The 6,000-nt window shown below is 40.1% G+C and overlaps 1 protein-coding gene across 2 annotated transcripts in view; it reads right to left on the reverse strand.

Annotated features, from left to right (window-relative positions):
• The window catches only part of usp53a (ubiquitin specific peptidase 53a), a 30,996-nt gene extending 25,331 nt beyond the window's left edge, over positions 1–5,665 (reverse strand). Inside the window, exon 1 of one of the 2 annotated variants that reach the window (XM_004554436.4) lies at positions 5,162–5,665. The gene's annotated coding sequence lies outside the window, so the exon portion shown is untranslated. The remainder of the gene's footprint in view (positions 1–5,161) is intronic. The other variant, XM_004554437.5, reaches the window with a different exon arrangement.
• Between the last annotated feature and the right edge of the window lie 335 nt (positions 5,666–6,000).

The raw sequence follows: 6,000 nt of genomic DNA on the forward strand, positions 1-6,000 counted from the left end.
GTACAAGGACATCAAGTTTGTGATCATGTGATGAAATGGAAAAACAATTAAATTAATCACCTACACCTTAGACGACAGAGGCCGAGCACTCTACTAATCCATTATACATTTATTGATTCTGTTAATTAGGAACTGGTACATTTATTCCTGTTTTCAGGGAATAATACGCAAGCATCAAACATATCCGGCTATCGTCTCACCCATACCCATTTAGCAGAATGCAAAAACAATCCCAACCCTTGTCTACATTATTCAATGTCAAACTGATGTAACAGAGAAAGAAGCTGAAGCATGTGCTGTATTGAGACACTGCTGACAACAGCATGAGTAAATATGGCTCTGTCTTTCTGGTCCTATGAATGTTATTGCATTATATTGGTCCATTTGGAAAAAACTGTCAAGCTCAGTTATGTTAAACCATCATTTCTAGGAGCAAAACTGACAGCAAGTACACTTCAGTAATGTTGTGACGATTGTAAGATCAACATTTTGCTGTCTGGCTTGAGTTAAGCAGGCAGAATTTATAACCACCGCCTTTATTTAACAATAATTAATTAACATTACTGTTATTCTTTTTCTTTTGTTTGTTATGAGGGGATTAATGGATATAAAATAAAATAAAAGCAGGAAATCAGAAAACATCAGGTGACAGAGACCGCATAGTGTCGGCACTACAGGATACGTGCACATTTTTAGACAAGGGTTGGCTATGCTACAATCCTGAAAGGTTAAAGTAGCACATACTGTGCCTAACGTGTAAACACGGACCAAGAAGAGTGACGAGAAAGCAAAGAGAGAAGCACACTGCCTGCACAGATGACTCTGCTGACATTCTTGCTGTATTTCATCTTCTTCTGTTATGTGATATTAATGATAAAATACCTATTTTAAAATTGAAAACAGATCCCCCACAATCAATTTCAACTAACAGCAGCCATATGAAATATGTGCTTTCTTGTTTACAGACCTAGGTGGAGGAAACGAATCTGGCCAGCGGCAAAATTGTCCATAAGCCAAGTTTACATCACTGAGTAGTAAGCTAAGACGGCTGTTGACACCCTTTGCTTTCAACTCTAAGTGGAGAATTACACCATATTTCTCTTATTTTCCCTTTTCTGCTTCGATCCCAACAACATAGTCCACAAAACCGCCTGACTTCACTTTAAAACACAGTCGTGTTGACCTCCAGTTTCTGCCTTGTGAGCAAGTAGCTCCCTCGAGTTCTCTTTGAATTACCTCTCGTAATTAAAACAAAACATTGGTGATTAAAGATAACAAAAGGCTATGTTTAAAAATTAACCAGCAATTGCGCTCTCACACACATACACACAGGTGAAGCAGAGTTCAATCACATGCAGCAAAGTATCTTTGATAAGTGGAAATTAGGTCACACCTGTGGCCAAACGTAGTGCCAAAGTTCCACTGAGGTAAAGTACATAAAAGGGAAACATTAGTTTACACAGCAGCGCTTAAAACTGCAGAAAATAAATAATCAATCAGATCCTACTTTACACATGAAATATCCTTAAGTATATGTTTACATCTTATATTTAGGGATATCACCAGAACTGATATTTACAATACCTATTATACCAACATTTTTAAAACTCAAAAGGTACTTGCTTTTTACAATATTGTAGTTACCTAAAGCATGATAACTGAATAGGGTTGTCAATAAAAATGGATTACATACTCATTTGAAACAGTATTCATACCAGCAGTACTTTGCCTCCTCCAGCTGACACACAGCCCCTCCCCTCACTAGCAGCTGAACACATGAACAGTAGTGTCTTAAAACATCTCATCTGCTGACACTACAGTCTTTACAAAGAATTTGGTGAGGTCAGTAAAGCTCCTGTTTAAACAACATCGAAGTAATAAACACTTAGGAACAGATTATATAAATAATTGTTTTTAAAAACTGCTTTCTAATCTCGAGTTTAGTTATCCATGTGGTTATGCAACATCCTTGACTTACAGCCATTTAAAAGGAGAAATATTGCATTGGAAAACATTGTTACTAGATAAAATAGTTATCCATAAAAAACAACAGCAGCAATGATTTTCAATGTACTATGGAAAAGTTGTCAGAGATGCAGCATTGAGCCAAAAACAAGAGCCAAACAAAAGCAGTCATTTCTTTTTTTCACCAAGGGGCACAACTGCAGGAAGTCCAGTCTTCCTTTGTAAACAAAGACTGGCTCAGACTTGTCAAACAAGGACCAGGAATGACTCCCTTCTCCCCTTGTCATATGGAAAATGCTAAGGCTAGCACCTTCAAGCAGTCAGCCAAAGAGCATGTTGTGCAGTGGCAGCTTTGACGAGCCTGGAGGATCTGTAAAATGTGTCCAAATTTGGGGTGACGGAGTGGAGAGTCAGATGCTATAATTTATGAGTTAGTGATCAGTTGATGGATAGCCCCATTAACAATGATTCAACTGATCTCCTTAATATGGCAACGCCAGCAGCTGCTGATGAATCAATCTGTGGTAAATTGAGTCACACTATGTCACTTTTTTCAAGAAACAAAAATAGAAATGCATCATTGCAGCAACACAAAGAGAGAAGATTTCTGATGTATATATTGTTGGAACGGTCGACTTTCGGGTTCCCAGTAGCGAAAGTCTGTAATTCTCTCCACATCGGCTTTTTCAAAAGCCCAAATTACAGCGTTATTAATTAATAAGGCTGTAAGGATTAATTCTTAATTCACGTTCACAATTTACAATATGAACTGCCACAGAGTACGATACAGCTTAACGTCTCTGAAACTCCTTCCTCTCAAATGCAGATCAATACATCTCCCTGTCAAGCTGGTGCATTATACACCTAGATGACAGCTTTTTCCTTACTGGAGATCACGTAGAAAAAGCAATTGCTGCACACGTGTTCTCGCTGCGTGTCATGCATTTTAATGGCATATGTTAAAGAGGAAACTCGTAAATATTCAACTTTCCCTTCAGAAAAATAACTTCAGGGCCACGCACACCGGCTCCTACTCTGCATCCTATGACAGCCATAACATGCGTCATCTCTTTCCCACCTTCACAGACACTTTTCTAAATGTGCTTTAACCACACGTGAAAATCATTTCCGGCTGACAGCAAAATGAGATCTTTTTTTTTAATTAAAGAATAGTGGAGCTAGATTAACATAGAAACACTAATGTTAGAAAGAAAAGGGGTGGATCCAAATAAAGTGAATAAAAATAGCTGAGCGAGGTAAAAGAGTGCAGTGGGTTTGTTGTTATAAAGTGCGGTTCATAAAGGCTGCCAGGTGTAAAATCTATTTTAGCGTTAAGTTAACCATATCTGAATTTAGAGCCGTTCCTTGGAACAGATTGACTTTTGACAAGTGGACAATTACTCCCATTTTCTGGGTCTGTTTTTAGACTTGAAAATGAACTTCTCCACTTTTGGTAAAGTCATACAAAGTTCCAAGTCTGACTCATATTGATAGAGTAAGGATGAATCACAATTCTTCCTCATAAACTACTCTTAAAGCAACATTTAAAATTTCCCTGAACTGAACGCATTCAACATTTCTTCCCTCGGTCGGTTTAATTAATTAGGCGTTAGAACTAGGAAACAGATTCATAAACAAGCAGCCAATGCATGTACAAGAACAAGCAATAAATTTGACCCTGTGTGTTTATTCTACAAAAAAACAAACAAAAAAATAAATAAATACCTCCCCCCCCCCCCAAAAAAAAAAACCCCCAGAAAAAAAAAAAACAAAACAGTGAAACTTCACTTGAAATTCCCTGCAGACTGCAGACATGGTTTAAGAATGGGTAACAATGCAGCGGTCATTTCCTGTGTGGGCTTCCTGCTCAAAGTCTTGCTGCGTTCCAACACACGGTCCCCGTGTTCAACCCTGTGAAACTGAACAGGTCACCCACACCGCGCTGAGTCACCCATTACTCCTTACTGCTTCCAACAGAGGAAAAGGAAGAACAAAAGCACAGAGCCAGGATCCAAAGCTGAATAGAATCTGACTGAAATATAACATCCGCCTTTCTGCTCTCACAATTGCTTCCTTAATGGCCCCTCATTTGACAACAGCTAGCCAAGAAACATCAAGCATGATCATGACCCTGCCCCCAATTTATCTTTTTTTTTCTGCAACTTTTTTTTTTTTTAAATGCATAAAGAAAAAACTTTTAAAGCTAAACCTGAAGTGGCAGACCTCTGGGTTAGTAGCTTATCATCACACACCATCTTTCTAAAAAGCTGATGAAGACACAGCACATTAGTAAACAGTTTTTCCAAGTACTCTTGCTCAATGTACTTGCACACAAAGACGTGGCAGAAGGCCCAGCGTCAAAAACTGGTTCGTCGGCATGCCTTTATGTTTATTTCACCATCTTTGTCCTTAAGGAAATGTTCCACTTGCATCAATGTGAAGGCTGAGTGAGCAAGATGTCTAAAGGGTTGATGATCTCATCGCCTCATCATCACTGTGCTTAAGGGACTGGGCTCGTCGGGATGAGGGTCTTATCATGAGTTTAGAGGGGAAAAACCAGTCTACTGGTGCCACATAAGAGAAGTTCTGTTACAACAGATCTGATCCCCCCCCCCCCAAAAAAAAACAAAACAAAAACAACAACAACAAAAACCAGACTAGCAGCAATTTTTTCCTGTAGATATAAACAAAAGTGTACATGATTGCGCAACATGAAACCTTTCCACACGCAATAAAAAGTGATGAGACATCCTCTGATAGCACACTGTGTGACAGAAAAGCTGACATAACGCGCGTGTGTGTGTCACGAAATAAAGCATTCCAACACTAAAAACGTCACGCCAGCTTCCGTGACCTTATGCTACATTTTATAATATTTAATGACCGATTCATAGCCTCACTCACAGCTCACTGTTCACAGTGAGCCTATTTCAAGGCCCATAAATAATAATAATAAACTGAATAAAATAAACAGTCAAAAAATAAAAACGACAAATAAACTCTACTAAACTTCTAAACAATTTCCACACCTATATTTTTATAGCAAGTTATGCTAACTAAAGCTAGCCTAACTAACGCTAGGCCTACCTGGTTTCCGACTTACCTGAGTTCCAGGTAGAGCTTCCGCCCCCACGTACTGCCACAAACATAAACAAGGAAAGACAAGTACATTTGTCAAACTTCAGCTGACGCTTACCTGTGGCTGAATAATGACAACAAAAAGTGCCGCAATATCCTTTTTAGAGTTCGCTGAACAAGAGTTGGAAGTAATTTTTTTCTTTTGGTTGAGTTTCGCCGAAAAGCCGAATGAGTCTCTGCTTACTATGTTCTTCAAACGGGGAGACGCTGGGAACTAAAACACCGCCCAGACAAGTAAAGTGTTGCCTCGCGTCGCTTAAACTTCTCTCTCCCTCTCCGGCTTTTTCTCTGTTTTCTTCTCCTACGGCGAGTTTCCACTTCGGATACACACCAGCCCCGTCTGTCCACTCGCGGTACACTCCGGCTGGAGGAGGCGTGCGTTTGTGCTGCAGTTCTCTGAAGCGCGGCGGTAGTGAGCAATGGTTCGCTCGGTCGACTTGGCCACCTGAAATACTGGATTAGAGATGTTTTCAGAGCGGAGATGTCAAACCCCGCCTCTTCAACACTGTATTTACTGCAGTCTGCCATGCTACTGTACACCGCTGCCACTGCTAGGGCGCGCGCGCACGCACGCTCCAATATTTGCAGAGCGCCAACTCTGCTGGCAAGCTCGTTAATGTTGCTTTATGGTGCTGGCGAGGAGGGGGGGCAGCTTACTGCTACAATGCGGAGTGCGCTAGAAACAGCATCACATGCGCACTTGGACGGTTCTTTATAATATTCCAAAAGTCAGTTAAAGTATATTTGAGTGCATAAAAATTTTTTCACAACGTGTGCTTTACAGATTCCCATAAATCTCACAGGATATCCGCGTTCTTGCTTTTTTTTTTTTTTTTTGCTCTTTTCCCCCCGCAGATCAAGTGTTGCAGCGTTTAAGGTTTGTTTACACCTGCGTGG

The sequence above is a fragment of the Maylandia zebra genome, linkage group LG3, assembly GCF_041146795.1.
Source record: "Maylandia zebra isolate NMK-2024a linkage group LG3, Mzebra_GT3a, whole genome shotgun sequence".
Lineage (NCBI taxonomy): Eukaryota > Metazoa > Chordata > Actinopteri > Cichliformes > Cichlidae > Maylandia > Maylandia zebra.